The sequence below is a fragment of the Dromiciops gliroides genome, chromosome 1, assembly GCF_019393635.1.
Source record: "Dromiciops gliroides isolate mDroGli1 chromosome 1, mDroGli1.pri, whole genome shotgun sequence".
NCBI lineage: Eukaryota > Metazoa > Chordata > Mammalia > Microbiotheria > Microbiotheriidae > Dromiciops > Dromiciops gliroides.
The window spans coordinates 159,120,784-159,139,791 of NC_057861.1; positions in this window are offsets into that span (position 1 = coordinate 159,120,784).

The window sequence follows — 19,008 nt, forward strand, 5'->3', positions numbered from 1 at the left end:
GAATGAGGAACAACAAATAAAGAGACCATTGATATCCATATTATGTAAAGAGAATGCAAAAAAGATCCCTCATATATTGGGTGGACCCACTGTGGCAAATTTATAGGATGATATAGACAATAACTATGCAAAATGAAAAGTCATAGATGGGTTGCAATCTATGATACCAGAGGGAAAACATACATCAATAAAATCACAAATCCACTGTATTATTAAAGTAATGAAATATTTAACACTGAAAAAGTCAGTTTGTATTACAGTCTTCTTAAACATAACAAGAAAACATAGTACATTCTCTATACCAAATTAAATCCAGTGTACATATTCAAGTAGACAAGAATCATATAGACACAGATAAACACATATGTTCACAAAGATTTAACAATGAACCAAAAAATGTATAAATCATTTATAATTTAGGGCATAGTGGCAAGTCTCTCAGACATTTTAAAAGACAAGATAAAGTTAAGCTAGCTTTTCTGGATCCATTCTGAGTATTTTAATTTTCCCTCAGTTTAATTTTGATGACCCCCAGCAGTCTCCTTGTTCATCTTACACACAAAGTACAAGATTCCCTTTTATCCTTTCTCTGTACTCTGGGACCATCAGCTCTTTATCTAGATATGGACAACATGTTACATCATGTCATCTGGAATTGTGGTTGACCCTTGTATTGGTTAGGATTTCTAAGTTTTTCAAAACTGTTTATCTTTGCAATATCATTTTTATTGTGTAAGTTGTTTTCCTGGTTCTTCAGTTCATATATGTCTTCCCAGGTTTCCCTGAAACCATCCCTCCATCATTTTATAAAGCACAATAGAATCCTGTCACATTGATAAACCATAACTTGTTCAGCTATTTCCCAACTGATAGGTACCCCCTCAATTTCCAAATCTTTGCTATCACAAAAAGAGCTGCTGCTAATATTTATGTATATATCACTCTTTTTCATCTTTCTTTGATCTCATTGGGGTATAGATCTAGTATCAGTGTGGTTGGATCAAAGGTTATATACAATTTAATACCTTTTAGTACATAGTTCCAAATCACTTTGCAGAATGGCTAGACCAGTTCACAACCCTACCAACAGTAGATTAATATACCTTTTTCCCCATAGCTCGTCTAACATTTGTCTTTCTCCTCTTTTGTCATATTTACATACATATACAGACACATATATATGTCTGTATGTGTATACATATATATACATATACAGACACATACATGTCTGTATGTTTGTATACACACACGTGCACACACATGTATGTATATATACACAGATATGTACACATGTTTATACATTAGTATTTGCCAATACCTATCTGTATTAAAAGGCATTTTCAAAGATAAAATATGTAAAATCTCATTCCAGATCAGCATTATAGATCAGATGAACATTTGCAATCAATTTTGATAATAGGGCACACCAATTTTGAACCCCAATTAAGTGAAATGTTATATCCTGAAAAAAATCCAATCTTCTCATCAGTGGATCTATATTATGAAAAAATATACTTTATCATCATCATCATTATATTTTGAATTGTCAATAAAAATTTGCAGACAGTTCTTTTCTCTCTTATTATGAGTACTTAATAATAGCCTTGATTTTGTCTCTTGGCCCTAACAGCCTAAAATATATATTATCTAATCCTTTACAGAAAAAGTTTGCCAAGCCCTGTTCCAAATAAATTTGTTATTTTATCTAGCTCTATAAAGTATTCTTTTGATGATTTGATTGGTATGATACTAAATAAATTAATTTAGGTAGCATTATAATTTTTATTTTATTGGTATGTTTCCCCATGAACAACTAATATTTTCTAATTATTTAGATGTCTGTGTATAGAGTATTTTAACTCTTTAAAAAAAAAAGATTGTGTACTAAAATTCCCATGTGTATCTTGATAGGTAGATTCCCAAGTATTTTATACTTTTTGTAGGATATACTCTTTATGATGTGTTGCTGTAGACTGCCTGCTAATCTTTTATTTAGATTTTTCTGGTACTGATCATTTTTTTTTAATTTTTTTTTTTTTTTTTTAGTGAGGCAATTGGGGTTAAGCAACTTGCCCAGGGTCACACAGCTAGTGTTAAGTGTCTGAAGCCGGATTTGAACTCAGGTACTCCTGAATCCAGGGCCGGTGCTCTATCCACTGTGCCATCTAGCTGCCCCTGGTATTGATCATTTATCTTCTGAAATATCCTATTCTAAGCTCTCTGCTTCATTATTGTGATGGGTGCTAAATCTTTTATGATACTGACTGTAGCTCCTTGGTACTTGAATTTTTTCTATCTTCTTGCAGTATTTTTTTTCCCTTTAATCTGGGAGCTGAGAATTTGGGCTATAATAGTCCTGGGAGTTTTAATCAAAATTAAATTCTTTCAGGAAGTGACCAGTGTATTCTTTCCATTTCTACTTTGTCCTATCTATGGCTCTAAATGATCTGGACAATTTTTTTCTATGATTTCCTGAAATATAATGTCTAAGCTTTCTGGAGGAGGGAGGGAGTGACTCATGTCTTTCAGGTATTCAAATAATTTTAAAATTATCTCTCCTCAATTTGTTTTATAATCAGTTGGTTTTGCTATGTTACCTTATATTTTCTTCAGACTTCATTTTAATAATTCTTTTTTGTCTGTTTGTTTGGGTTTGGGGGGGGTTGGGGGGGGGCAATGAGGGTTAAGTGACTTGCCCAGGGTCAGCTGTTAGTGTTAACTGTCTAAGGTCAGATTTGAACTCAGGTCCTCCTGAATTCAGGACCGGTACTTTACCACAGCACCACATAGCTGCCCCCATTTTAATCATTCTTAATGTCTTGTAGACTTACTAACTTCTAGTTGATTGATTCTACTTTTCAAGTAATTATTTTCTTGGGTAAGGTTTTGTATCTCTTGTTTCAAACTGTTAATTCTCTGTTCATATCTTTGTTACACAACTCTCATTACTTTTCCCATTTTTCCCTCTCCAACTGTCTTTTAAAATCATATAAAAATCATATCTAGCTCATTAAAAAGTCTTACTTCATCTCTTTCAGGAATTCTTATTGGATTTTCTGACCAGGGTGTATTTTCTTTAAGGCTTTGTTTTTAGATGTTTTTGAATTATACTCTTCTCCTGTGTTTACATATTGTGCTTCCCTATCATTATAATAGCTCTTTATGATAAGATTATATTTTTATTTATTCTTCCAACCTACTTTTTTTACTTTGGACTTCTTATTAATTCTGGGCTCTATACACTTTGTATAAGGGTGGTTGCGGTTGGGGAAGGAAAGTTTGGGGCTGAGCATCTATCCTCTTTTGCTCTTTTGATTTTATAGATCATGTTTAGGACCTGGGAATTTATAGTGCTCCCAAAGTGATATGATCTGGTGTGGTCTGCTCACTGCTTTCCTGGTCCGAGCCCTTCAAGTTCCTGACCCGGATTTGGGTCTGTTGCCTTTTTCCCTTTTGGAAGTTTCAGTAGAATGCTGCTGAACTCAGCTACTATTAGCCTGCTGAGAGGCTCTGTAGATTTAGACTAATTGAACTGAAGGATGCCCTTGGGTCTGGGATTCTTGTCCTGGTTATTACACTATAGGTTTCAGTGTGGGTTTAAACCTAGAACTTAATCCCTACTCTGATTGTGGGATCAGAGCCACATAGCCACAGTGCTACTGTTTGGTTTTGAATTTGTTCCTCACTCAGTCCACAGCTAGGGCCCAGGACATCATGACCACCCCTTTCCAACACCCTTAGTCTACCCTAGATCTGCAACCTAGGATGGAGTAGTGTGTGACAAAGTTGTCAGTTGCACCATTCCTGCATCCTGTGCTTGTTCAAAGATCCTCTGGCATCTTTTCCTGCTATGGTGCTTTTTGCCATGGTGTGCCGTCTGAAACCTCTTTTACTCAGGCACCAGAATACTCCATGCTTGGCATGCTCCAGGCCAGCCCCCTCCCCTACAGAATACTCTATGTATCTGGGCTGGAAAAGTAATTCACAGTTGCTTTTTCTTGGATTTCCTCATTAGAATTCAGTCTGATGCATTTTGTAGATCTTTGTGTTTGGGATTTGGAGAAAGATAGGCTGTACTTCTCTCTGCCACTCCATTATCTTGACTCTATTCATCTTTATTACAAATTATCTCATAGTATGCACACACTCATTCAATGGACTGAGTCATGAAAAGAATGATTTCATTCTTTTTACAACTAAAATGCATTTTAAAATAGCATTTTATCATATTTTGTTCCATGGGTTTTCTTTTTTATATAATAATAATAGCTAACATTCATATAGCACTAACTATATGCCAGGCACCATGCTAAGTGCTTTACAATCATTATCTCATTTGACTTGCAACTACCCTGGAAGGTAGGTGCTATTATTATACCCATTTTACAGATAAGAAAACTGAAAGGGCCAGCTAGGTGGTGCAGTAGAAAAAGAACTGTCTTTGGATTCAAGAGTACCTGAGTTCAAATTTGACCTCAGACACTTGACACTTACTAGCTGTGTGACCCTGGGCAAGTCACTTAACCCTAATTGCCCTGCAAAAAAATAAAAAATAAAAGGTCTTGTTTGGGGCAGTTAGTTGGCACAGTGGATAGAGCACCAGCCCTGGAGTCAGGAGAACCTGAGTTCAAATCTGGTCTCAGACACTTGACACTTACTAGCTGTGTGACCCTGGGCAAGTCACTTAACCCTAATTGCTCTGCAAAAAAAATTAATAAATAAAATAAAAGGCCTTGTTTGGGGTAACTAGGTGGCACAGTGGATAGAGCACCAGCCCTGGAGTCAGGAGAACCTGAGTTCAAATCTGGCCTCAGACACTTGACACTTACTAGCTGTGTGACCCTGAGCAAGTCACTTAACCCTCATTGCTCTGCAAAAATAAATAAATAAATAAAATAAAAGGCCTTGTTTGGGGCAGCTAGGTGGCACAGTAGATAGAGCACCAGCCCTGGAGTCAGGAGAACCTGAGTTCAAATCTGGCCTCAGACACTTGACACTTACTAGCTGTGTGACCCTGGGCCAATCACTTAACCCTCATTGCCCAACAAAAACAAAAAAGAAAGAAAGAAAGAAAACTGAGGTAGAGATTAAGTGATTGGTCCAGGGTCACACAGCTAGTGTCTAAGGTCACATTTGAACTCAGGTCTTATCCACTGTGCCACATTCAAATATATCTATACTATCTTTAATGATATCCTCTACTTTCACAATTATAAAATTATCACCACTCCATAAGTGGGATGATTATTCTATTCAATTTTTTAAAGCTTTCATTTGCAGTAAAGACTATAGTTTGTTCCCCCATTAAGTGTAGTGTTGGGGGCAGCTAGGTGGCTCAGTGCATAAAGCACCTGCCCTGGATTCAGGAGGACCTAAATTCAAATCTGACCTCAGACACTTGACACTTCATAGCTATGTGACCCTCGGCAAGTCACTTAACCCTTATTGCCCTGCCAAAAAAAAAAAAATTGTAGTGTAGCCCCACCCAAAGAGGTAGTAGGAAGTGATCTCAAGTAATTTAAACACCCTTCCCCCTAAATTAGACCAAGAATACCTGTGAAACTAAATAGACAAATGGGGAAAGAATAGGATCTTCTAGTGGACTTTGACCAGACCCTGCTAAGGACCCCCTCCCAAACACACACACATGCACCTGTATGCATGCACGATCATACACAGACACACACACACACGCACAGAGAAAGAATTAGTTGTTTACAGAGAAACAGAGTAAGTAAGTCCCCTTAAGGCAGTAGCACAGTGAAAATTTAACTAAGTAAAAAACAAGATTATAAAATAAAATGAGAGTAAAGAATCATGTATCCCCAAGTCAGATAGACTGACCATGTTTTGACAACTGCCTGAAACATTCCTGTGCTGACATGGCATCCAACATGCTCAAGATATAATTAGCCTCAGGGGAGAGAGTGACGAGAGTCATTGCTCTTTGCACTTAAAAGACTCTTATCTTCACACAAGCTTCTACCTTTGGGAAGAAGGATAGATCACCCTCAGAGATTAAGGGAACTCCATGCCACTGCCATCATGTCTAACCTTCGTCATATATTTTTTGGTCACTAATGTTCTTTTTGTTTTTTGTTTTGTTTTGTTTTGTTTTGGTGGGGCAATGGGGGTTAAGTGACTTGCCCAGGGTTACACAGCTAGTAAGTGTCAAGTGTCTGAGGCCAGATTTGAACTCAGGTACTCCTGAATCCGGACTGGTGCTTTATCCACTGCACCACCTAGCCGCCCCCACTAATGTTCTAAAGTGGTGCCATTACATTAGTTTAGATATAAGTAGCCCAATTGTATTCAGAGACTCATTCAGGCTGAATCCTGAACCTTAGAGCCTACTGAGTTAATTCAGGCATTTTTTCCAGTGTTTTTAGGTTTGTAAGTAGTGCTTACAAAGGCAAGAAACACATCACCTACAGGAATTAGGGAAGACGCAGACTATGAAGTCATCCTGACTTACCCCAGTAGTGATGATGAAAACAGTGGGGAGTGATCACGACTACTGACAAACTTTTGTGTAAGGCCAAAGATCAATGGAAACTATAACAAAAGAAAAGATTTAGTACAAGTACCCCTTTTCATTAAAAAATGATTCCCGTCATTATTGTCCCTCCTCCCAAAATTATTTTGTATTTATTTGGTATATATAATTTACTTATTTATCTCTATATAAGTGGTATCAAATCAATCAAACTATTAAGTGCTTGCTATGTCCCAGACATTGTGCTAAGTGTGCTAGGGATACAAAAAGAGGCAAAAGACAGTCCCTATCTTCAAGGAGCTTACAATCTAATGGAGGAAACAACATGCAAACAAATATATACAAACAAGCTATATAAATAAAGGATAAATATACAATTATTAACAGAAAGAAGGCAGTAGAATTAAGAGAAGTTGGAAAAGGCTTCCACTAAAGGTGGAGTTTTAGTTGAAACTTTAAAAAAGCCAGGAAAGCTAATAGGCAGAGCAAGAGCATTCCACAAATGGGGGAGAAACAGGGAAAATGCCTGAAGCTCAAAGATTGAATCTCTAATTCATGGAATAGTTAGGAGGCCAGTGTCACTAGATCAAAGAGTACCTGCCATGGAATAAGGTATAAGAAAATAGGAAAGATAGGTGTGGGGGTAGGTTATGAAGGTCTCCGAATGCTAACCATAGCATTTAGACTTGATCCTTGAGGTGATAGGGAACCATTGGAATTTGTTGAATAGAGAATTGACATGATCAGATGTGTGCTTTAGGAAAATCATTTTGGAGGCTGAATGGAGGAAGGATTGGGGTGGGAAGAGACTTAGAGCAAACAGACCCACTAGCACACTACTACAATAGTCCAGGTGTAAGGTGATGAGGACTTGCACTCATATGGTTGACAGTGTCATAGGAGAGAAGGTAGTATGTTCAAGAGACTTTGAAAAAGTAAGATTGACAGGTTTTGGCAACAGATTGGATTTGGGGAGTGAAATACAGTGAAGAATTGAGACTGACTCCTAGGTTGCAAGCCTGAGGGATGAGAAGATGGTGTTGCCACAGAGAAGTTTGAAGGCGAGAGGAGGAATTTTGTTTTGGGCATATGTAGTATAAGATGTCTACTGGACATCCATTTTAAGATTTCTGAAAGGTAATTGAAAATGCAAGATTAGAGATCAGCAGGGAGATTGGGGCAAGATAGGTAGATTTGAAAATCATCAGCATCTCCCTGCCTATGCCCATGCTCTCACCCATGCTTAGAATGCATTGCCTCCTCCCTCCCACCTTAGAAGCCTTAGTTACCTTCAATGAATAGACCAAATACCATCTCCTACAAGAAGCCTTTTCTGATATTCCCAGCTGCTAGTGTCTCCCTCCCCACCCCCAAGAAAAGATTGTCTAGAATTATTTTTTTCATTTTTTGTTTTTGTTTTTTGGGGGTATTTTGTGGGGCAATGAAGGTTAAGTGACTTGCCCAGGGTCACACAGCTAGTAGGTGTCAAGTGTCTGAGGCCAGATTTGAACTCAGGTCCTCCTGATTCCAGGGCCAGTGCTTTATCCATTGCACCACCTAGATGCCCCAGAAGGGTAGGGTTTTGTGGAGAAAGGCAGAGGAAGAGATGAAAAGCCAATATATTATGATTGGATAAGGGGATTTCAGAATTCTTGAAGATGATGGTAGCACACTTGTGGGGGATGACAAGATCAAGGGTATGACTATCTTTGTGTGTAACTGAGATGAAGTGGAGGAATAGCTCATGGGAGGTAAGTTGAGGAACTGAGTGGTCATGGTGTTTGTAAGAGTATGTTGAAGTCCCTTGATATGAGGGCAAGAGTTGGGGAGGAAATGTTTTGATCCAAATATGGAATTCTCAGTAAGGAAGAAAGATAAGTGACCCAGAGATATATAGACAACAGCTACCAGGCTTTTGATTGGGTGGTAGATATGAATAGCATGCTCCTTGACTGCAAGGTCCATGAGACTGATTCTTATCTTCCTTCTGGGGGCACACTGGAGAAAATCCAACCATCTAACGCTTTTGAATTTGAGATTTTACTTCAGGCAACTCCTAAGGCTGGTGCTGCACAAGCAATTTCCCTTCTCTGCCTAGACAGGTAGATTCTAGTATCAAACTGCCTGGGCAATGAAAATTCCCCCCTCCTCTATACCAGAAGTTGGAGTTCATTGTCCCTAAGTGTCTCTCTTTGGTGGAACAGGTAAGCAAGTCGGTCTCTGCAGGAACTATATAGTTGCCTCAACTGCTTGGACTGGGAAAGTTCACTATCAAGTCTCCAGTGTATGCCTGTATTGAGAAAACTGTGGATATGGGGCAGCTAGGTGGTGCAGTGGATAAAGCACTGGCCCTGGATTCAGGAAGACCTGAGTTCAAATCCAACCTCAGACACTTAACACTTACTAGCTGTGTGACCCTGGGCAAGTCACTTAACCCTCATTGCCCTGCAAAACAAACAAACAAATAAATAAATAAATAAGTGAATGAATGAATTAATAATTCTGGGGTATCTAACATAGAGATCCTAGATCACCAATTTATATGGGTCCTCAAAGGTACCCCCAATTGAAAAGTCAGGACCAACTAAAAGAAAACTATCCTAGGTTTGAGATACTCTCTATCTTCACTCCTAAAACTACATATAATTTTCAAACATTTGGAAAATAAGTAGAGAAATAACATACACTTCTGAATGTTCAGGGTCCCGGATATCTTCTCAGCATAGTCTTGAGCAACTTTTTAACCAAGCAAAGCTTTGGTTGATCTTATAGTTCTGCTGGGCTTACTGGACTTGCTCTCTTCAGGACTCATTGCTCTACTTGTGGGGGGAAACAAAAATTTATGTAGTATATTTTATGTGCCAGAAACTGTGCTACATGCTTTACAAATATATCTCATTTGATCCTCACACCAACCCAGCAAGATAAGTGCAATTATTACCCCAATTTTATGTTTAAGGAAATTGAAGAAGACAGAAGTTCAATGACTTACCTAGGGTCACACAGCTAGTAAGTGTTTCAGACCAGATTTTGAACTCAGGTCCTCCTGACTCCAGGCCTAGCACTCTATCCACTATACCACTTTGCTTCCATAATTGACCATAATTTCTGTCATGTCCAGTTTCTGGCTTAACTGAAATCAATCAAGAAAAAAGCCCCTAACTCCTAACCTATTTGCCTATTTCTTATGTTTACAATACTTTTTTATGGGAATAGTCTAAAAAAGCTTTCATAGGATCGTAAATCTATAGCTGTAAAGGACTGGAGAAGCCATTTAGACCAGTTCTCTCATTTTATAGATGAGGAAACTGAAGACCAAGGAAGCAATGTGATTTAACCAAGGTCATTTAGGGTATAGATTTGAATCCAGGTCCTCTGATCCCAGAGCTAGCATTTTCCTGCCACTGCCACAATCTTTAAGAAAATCTACTTACTTACCTATCTACCTATCTATCTATCTATCCATCTATCTATCTCTATATAAAAGAATACTTTTGCTTTTGTCAATGAAATTCTTCAACAAAACACATTATACAAATGACATAAAGAGACAGAAAATACAAGATTCCACTGGGCTTGTCAATTAAATGCAATTGAGTCTATAAAGCAAAATGCCACCTTAAAGATTCCTCTGATAAGGTGTCTCCTAATCAAATATCAGAGGCAAACAAAATTCTTTGACGGATGTAACAACAAAAATAACTTGGCTCAAAATTTCCCTGGCTTAATATCAAATGGTCATAAAACAAGGGAATGAATATCCACAAAAGTGTTTGCCACCAGCAAGGAGGATATCAGCCACAGTTTCCAAATGAATGAAAAATTCTCTATGGATGGTGTGGTCCTCAAGATATTTATTCTCATTGGCAAAGGGCCTCCTGATAATTCTACTGGCAAAATGGAATAAGGCTGATTGCATTAAGCCTCAGAACATGGAATAATATCTTAAATGAGATTCAGAAACATTCAAAAAGGGGTGGACCTAACTATACATATAGGAAAAGCCAAGTGAACAAATAATTATCTTTGTATAGACTTTGCAGTTGTTGGGTTGGATTAAGGACCCACGGAGCTGAGCCATGTGCATAGTAGTGCCCCTTTCATATGTAAACAGTTTGGTTTCTGAATGGGGCAGGAAATTAATTTTTACATGAAGAAAAATAATCAAATCCATTTGTGAAGGGTATAATGTACTGGTCCCTTTTGTATGTGAACTATTTGTGAAAGGAAAAGGAAACTTTTGTTCCCCACCACACCTCAAAAAACCTGATAAAATCCACATGTGAAGAAATACAGTTTTTCAGTAAAATGTGGGAGGAGACTGTTAAAATGACCAAATTGAGAATCAGTTGACTGGAAGGCTTCAGCTGCTGTACTGAAAGTTCCTGATTGGTTGGAGAAAGGTTGAAGTTCATTGGAAGAGAGCTGAATTCCCCTTATTGCTCCCCGGGCCCAGAATTGAACAGGAAGAGACCATACTAGATAGCCTTCAGAAAATTGTGCAACAATTTTAATTATCTCAAGCTTGTCCGGGAACAAAGGCTTGTATTGTTATTTTATTACAACCTTAGCAAACCCTAAATAAAATGGGCATTTATGTAATAAGCAGGAAAAAGAAAAGGGATCCGACATGAAATTGCAGGTCACTATTATGTACAACCTGCTTTTCTTTTTAAATTTATAAGTTCAACTTGTACCTTTCAAAGCTCTCCTGTTTGTCTTGTGCTTCTTTCTGACCTTCATTCTATTCTCTTCTATTTAAAAAAAAGATGTCTCAATCATCCTGTTTCATTCTTTTATTTTTCTACTTTTATTTTTTCTTTCCTCTCTTTTTTCTTCCTTCCTGTCTTCCTTCCTTCCCTATTTTTTCCTTTCTTTTTCTTTTTTCTTTCTTTTCTCTTCCTTCCCTATCTCTATCTCCCCTCACCCTCCTACCTGCCACCCCACCAACAAAAAAAACAACACAAAGCCCTGTAACAGATGTACATAAAAAAAGCAAAACAAATCTCCACATTACCCCAATATTTTAAATAACGGTGTTCTTCCAGTAATGTCTAATGCCTCTCACTCATGGAACACCACAGTCTCTGAAGATTTAAAGGTACCCAAAGAGCAATGAAACAGTACATGGTACTGGTAGGTGTGAGCAGGTTGTAATTTATTATTAACAAATAATTACTCAAAAGCAGTAACATTAAGGATACAGCAGACAGATTATGACTGAAGGGGGAAAGACAAGCTGATAGCATAGTGAGAGTAAAAATAGCGCCCACAATAACAAGAAATCCAAGGGGCCATGCTAGATGGATCTCCTGGGGAGGACTTGTTATAGGACATGAAAGAATTATGGGGGGGGGGCAGCTAGGTGGCGCAGTGGATAGAGCACTGGCCCTGGAGTCAGGAGTACCTGAGTTCAAATCCGGCCTCAAACACTTAACACTTACTAGCTGTGTGACCCTGGGCAAGTCACTTAACCTCAATTGCCTCACTAAAAAAAAAGAAAGAAAGAAAGAAAGAATTATACAGGATGGACAGACATGGACATGTGATCTTTGGGGAATACTCTCATTAATGAGATGGCAGATGTGAGATCACATGGCTTCCTGAAAGAGAAGGAAGTAGCCCAGATTCCAGTCCAAGGAAATAAGATAAAGAAGCCAACTTAACAAATAAAGGCAGAACTTGCCATTAAAAGTGACTAGCCTGGGGGCAGCTAGATGGCGTAGTGGTTAAAGCACCGGCCCTGGATTCAGGAGTACCTGAGTTCAAATCCGGCCTCAGACACTTGACACTTACTAGCTGTGTGACCGTGGGCAAGTCACTTACCCATTGCCTAAAAAAAAAAAAAAAAAAAAAAGTGACTAGCCAAATCCCAATAAACCATCAGAAGAGAGACACTTTTCAAAGGCAAGAAGGAATAAAAGATTTCAGGAGAATAGGGTCATCAACCTATCCAGGAAGGGGAAGGGAGAAGGGCCTAGGCTGCCAAATTTGGTTTAGGATTAAGGAGATGTGCTTGAAGAAGCCATAGAAAGAAAGATTTTTCTCATCTGGCAAGTCAGGAGGCAAGGACAGAACTCCTTCCCAGAAGGAAGTCTGGCCTAAGGCCAGAAAAGGGTTAATAAAGAAAGGGAGAACTAGAGCAAAGGATTGCCTATCAAAGGTAGTGCTTTTATATCTAAGAGAGGAGGATTGGAAAACACCACTGTGTCTCTTCCATTCCCTGTCAGACTGCTTCCAGAGCAACTGTTACCCATCCCCAACATTGTCCTCTATGCCAATGCTTCCCCCACCCAACCCCCAACCCCCAGTTTTTGTTCCAGGTAAAATAATTCCTAGTTATAGCTCTGCTAATAAGCTGTGTGGTACCAAATTCCCTTCCTCCTCTTACTCTAGTCTTTTCTTTCCTCAGCAAGCAAGCTGTAGGACTTCTCATTGGCCCTCCATTCTGGTTCCTCATTGCCTCCACATGTTATTTCTGAACCTTGTTCTCTTGACACTCAGTTTGGCCAAACCTAGAGAGGAGATTTAAGGCCTTTCTCTTCTCCCTAATTTTGCTTCTTATCACTACTCCAGGAAAACATAAAAAATGGTATAATCAATGAAAAGAATTAGAATTTATAAAAGTCATTCTTGTTTGTTACTCCTGTTCTCTCATGTACATGCACAAACACACACCTGTGGAAAGAATGCTTTATCACATTATTTGAAGACTTATTAATTATTATACTGTTTAAATCCAGTTTTAAGTGATTCATGATTGTTTGTTCCCATAATGCTGCCTTACTAAGAATGCCCAAGATGACTAATTTGTAATTTGGGGTTCCTTCAGCTTCCAAATCTACCCAAAACATTCTTATTTTGGTTACTACACCCAGGACTTGTTTGGGGGTCCACCCAAGCTTATGTTTTGGGTTCCCTTCATGTGATTTGTGTGTGACTCATGTGTGGATACTTTTGCCAAAATCCAAATAATGTAAACCTTCCAGAACCTTGGGAGAGAGAGACACCCCTTATTCTGTCAAATGACCAATTTAAAATTATTTCAGGTCTTAGAATCTGTTCTCATGAAGGACAACACACACATATACATAAACACAATTCACACACACACACACACACACACACACAAATAGGCCTTTCTTTGTTTCAGTTCTACCTTCTTTTATCTGTGTAGGTCTGTTTTTATTTGCTAGATCTGTTCCTCAGAATCAGATGGCTCAACCCAGTGTTTGTGAAGTCTTAGATGTAGTCTTAATTTCTAATACTTTAGTTTGGCAAAGTTGTAGGTGACTTAACCCTTTTAGTTGTAGACAAGGTCTGCATCTTATTTCTTATTTCATCTTTGTATCCCAAGTGCCTAACAATATACCAGGTTTAAAAAATATACACTGGGGGCAGCTAGGTGGCGCAGTGGATAGAGCACCGGCCCTAGAGTCAGGAGGACCTGAGTTCAAATCCGGCCTCAGACACTTAACACTTACTAGCTGTGTGACCCTGGGCAAGTCACTTAACCCCAATTGCCTCACTAAAAATATATATATATATATATATATACACTGAACAAGTTGAATTGAAGAAACCAAGGAACCAATGTGTACTTTATAATAGAGATAGATATTGCATATATAATGACTAAGACAAGCCAAGTACCCTTCAAGGAACCTGAAAATTCAACACTATTTCAGTGATAGTAAATATTGAATCACCTTTTCTCAATCTCCCCAGATGCTTAGAACTCTCCTTTCTGAAATTCATTTATATTAGTCTTGTATATATTCTTCATATACATATATATGTGTGTGTGTATATGTGTTAATAAGTAATAATGTAAGCTTCTTGACATCAGGATTGTTTCACTTTTGTCTTTGTACCCTCAGCTCTTAGCACAGTGTCTTTAACATAATAGGAAATTAATAAATGTTGATCAATTGATTAAAACTCTGTGTTTAGTTTTGTCCAACTTTTTGTGACCCCATCCTGGGTTTTCTTAGCAAAAATACTGGAGTGGCAGGGGGCAGCTAGGTGGCACAGTAGATAAAGCACTGGTCCTGGATTCAGGAGGACCTGAGTTCAAATTTGACCTCAGACACTTGACACTTACTAGCTGTGTGACCCTGGGCAAGTCACTTAACCCTCAATGCCCCCCCGCCCCCAAACAAACAACAACAGAATATTGGAGTGGTTTGGTATTTCCTTCTCCAGTCCATTTTACAGGTGAGGAAACTGAGGCAAATAGAGTTATTTGCCCAGGGTCACAAAGCCAGTAAGTGTCTGAAGCTGGATTTGAAGTCATGAAGATGATGGGACTATCTCACTCTAGGCCTGGCACTCCATCCACTGTGCCACCTAGCTGCCCCAATTAAAACTCTTTTTTTTTTTTTTTTGGTAAGGCAATTGGGGTTAAGTGACTTGCCCAGGGTCACACAGCTAGTAAGTGTTAAGTGTCTGAGGTCGGATTTGAACTCAGGTCCTCCTGAATCCAGGGCCGGTGCTCTATCCACTGCGCCACCTAGCTGCCCCAACCAATTAAAACTCTTAATTTTATCCTTGTCTCCTTTCAGAGAATTCCCTTTTCATCAAATCAAATTGCCATCAAGCAAAACTAATCAGAAACATAAAAATGAAAATGAATATAACTAACATGTTCATTGGTTTAAGTATTGGAATTTCAACATAAAATCATAGAATTTTGGAGTAGGAAGGGACATTAGACATCTAATATTAACCCATAATCTTAAATTCAAGAAAACTGAGTCTCTGAAGTAATAAAAGTGATTTGTTCAAAGTCATGTAACTGATCAATATCTGGTCAAAAACAAAATCTATGTATCCAAGCCTTCTCATCCCCCTCAGTATTTTCTGCCCCATGTCATACCATCTCTCATTTTACCTCTTCTCATCTGCCTACAGAATATGTGGGTATTTAAAAATTTTAAAGTGATTACCTTCAAAACTCAGTTCCTTCCCACTGTCCTTGGAACTCTTCAGATTTTCCGGACAAATCTAGACAGGACTACCTCAGAAATCTTCACAAGCAAATTATTTGTAGTTATCATGTTCTGTCTTCTAGATCAATGTACAACTCTTTTATCACTCTATACTGATCAAATAAATTGGTATATCATCTCTCTTTTACTTGGTGTTATATAGTTAAGGATTAGATTTTAATATGTATAGCTAATTGAAGCCAGGCTGGGAATTTCTTTTTCTAAGAAATCATTTTGGGGCTCAAATTCACTGGCTTGGAGCTCTGTATTGGCTATATTAATTTCTAAATCTGCATTTTACTAGGTACAGCTAGACTACTGCATATGCATATGAATCGCAGAATCTCAGAGTTGGAAAGGACCTCAGAGGTCATCTAGTCCAACTCCCACCCCAAATATTATGACATTCCTAACATGGCCTTCCAGCCTCTCCTCAAAGACCTCCAGTAACAAGGCAACCACTTCCAAAGTTGGACAGCTTTGATTATTAGGAAGTTTTTCCTTATGTTTAGCCAAAAATCTGCCTCTCTCTAATTTCTACCCACTGGACCTAGTATTGCCCTCTGGGGCCAAACAAAACAAGTTTAAACCCACTTCTGCATAATTCACAAGAGAAAGAGTATAAAATTCAGAAACTTTACAATGGAGGGACACGGAATGAAAAGTGAGTGAAAGAAATCTACCCAGTGTGAACTGAATAGCTTCAAAGCTAGTAAGTTGCCTGAATCTTAACTGAGGTCCTCAGGTTGAAACCACCGCCCAGTCTAATACTCTGGGTCAGAACTAGATCCCAAGCTGCCATTTCTCATACCTAGAATGCCTTCCTTGTCTACTCCACCCTAAGCAGAGTCTGAGATCTGCCCAACTCAGGGCCTGAACTGAAACCAACTCATTGATTATACCAACGACAATCCAATAGGCTTTTCACTCTCAGCCTATGCTTTCCTAAGAGAACACTAAAAAGTCCCGTCATTACCATTCCTCAAGAGAAGGGGAAAAACAAACTAAATATGAATATTACTGCAAATAGTCATCCCAGAAAAGGAATAGTTTGCCTAATATTTCTGCAAAACTACCCAGATCCCATAGCATTTCAGACCTGCAGAGCTCTCTTTGTCCTCATCTTCACTATACCCCAAAACTTTGTGTTTTCTCTGACAGTTTTTGAATATAGTCTATCCTTATTGCTATCTCATTTCAAAACTGTTCTATAAGATGAAAATGAAAAAAAACCAATCTCTTTCACAGTATATAGATAACACAAGCCCTATGAGAATAGAAAAAAAAATATCTCTTGTTATTTAATACTCAAAACCATTTATAGATGTCTTCTCACACAGTGGATACTTTTTGCAAATAAAATGTGGACTGATACTTTATCTAAAGTACCTAGAAAAACAATCTTTCCTAGTCGGTCAAGGAGTTCCTAAGAACTCACCAAAGATTTTAACAAACCTCTGTGGTTTCTGTTTAAAATCATAGCAGATTTTTTACAGTGGAGCTGAGCAGCCTGATCTGCCAGCCCCCTGTTGCAAAGTGGGAGGTTTCTCACATTTCCACCTTGCAGTTAACATTCTTCTGGCAGCTATAAAGTCTAATTTAACTTTTTTTTTTCCAGAAGCATTTGCCAGTATGCAACCAAAAACATCCTGAGGTATTAAATGAGGTGATTTGAGGATGGAAAATGACAAATTTTCTCCCAGGAAATTTTAAATCTGTTCCAATGCTTGCATCTCCAGAATTCCTGAATGAACCTTCCCAGTCTTACTATATATATATAAAATCAGGATGGAAAATAGAAATATCTAACCTTTGAAGAGTAATATCTTTAAAGAGTAAATCTATATAGATTGAGGTTAATACAGAGCCATATTTTATGTAATTTGTTTAGTGGTATCATAGAAATAAGACATGATTGATGAAAAAAAATGTCCTTTTAGATATGTAACTTTTATGTACACATTTTGTTTTGTTTTGTTTTTTTGTTTTGAGGGATAATGAAGGTTAAGTGACTTGCCCAGGGTCACACAGCTATTAAGTGTCAAGTGTCCTAGGTCACATTTGAACTCAGGTCCTCCTGAATCCAGGGCCAGTGCTTTATGTACTGCACCACCTAGCTGTCCCTATGTACACATTTTCTAAGTTTGTTGCTATCTTTGATTTTCTCTTTCCAGGGAAAATCTTAGTCAGGCCTGAGGCTCTCTTTGTAAGAAGAATCCTTAAAACTTCAGGTTCAAGTAGCACTCAATAAATCTCTTAAAATAGTAATAATAAAAACAACATTTTTTTTTTTAAAGCTTAATGCCAAGTTACTGCTTCCTGTCACAACCAATGGGACTAGTAATCCAGGAAGAGTATTTTAAGAAACATTGCTATGGTACAACACACTTAAAGAAATATCTGTAGATTTCAAATAATTCATCCCTAGTGAATAAATCAAAACTTTTCATACCAGACTGCCTATTAGATTTTCATGAATGACCTGATTCTCAATCCAGAAATGTCTCTTCAGTCAATGATTTGATGATTTCTTGGCTACAAGGAACCATCAAGTATGACATAAAATAAATTCAAGTTTCATATGGTAACTTACACTTTAATATCTCACAAGGGAAAGTCAGCTGAATTCCAGAAATTGTGTGTATGTATCTAGTTAAAGGGCTGCCCCAGAATCAGAAGGACCCAGTTTCAAATCCGGCTTCTAATATACCCTGGATGTATGATTCTGAACAAATCATTTAACATTGTTAGAGCCCCTACACAACTCTCCAAAACTATAAATTACAAAAGTTTTTCAATCTAGATTGAGTGGTGAAAGGAGCTTCCTTACTGTAAGAATGGAACCACAGTTTTGCATCTCTTTGTACAAACACACATATACTCAGACACATGCATATAACACATGCACATACATATAGACACATGTGTATATAGATATATCACACATGTACATATGTTCTATATTGGTATATGCACATGTATATGATATGGATGGATAAATTATCTATTTCTCTGTCTCTCTTTCTATCTGTCTATCTATCTAAATATTTCATTGTTATAGGGAACTTCCAGGGAAGAAATTCCCTTTACCAATGAAGATCTGTAAACTGCTATGTAATTTATAGCCACAAGTAAGCCATACATATACAGAGAGAGAGAAAGAAGGAGAGAATCTGGATAATTTTATGTTACATATGTTATATTATACTACCTATTATATTATATAACATTGTAGTTATGTTATATCTCCTGCAATAAAGTCCATATTTTGATGCTTCATCATGTATGTGTATCCTGTATAATCCTGGGTTCTTAAAGGCAATGTCAGCACAATACAGGCTCTGATAAGTACTAATGAAGACAGAAAAATAGAGAATAAGCATTTATGTAGTGCCTACTATGTGCCAGGCATTGGGCTAAATGCTTACAAATTTCTTGCCTGACCTTTTCAACAGCCCCGGGAGGTTAAAGCTGTTATTACCTGTATTTTACAGAGGAGGAAGATGAAGTGAACAAAGGTTA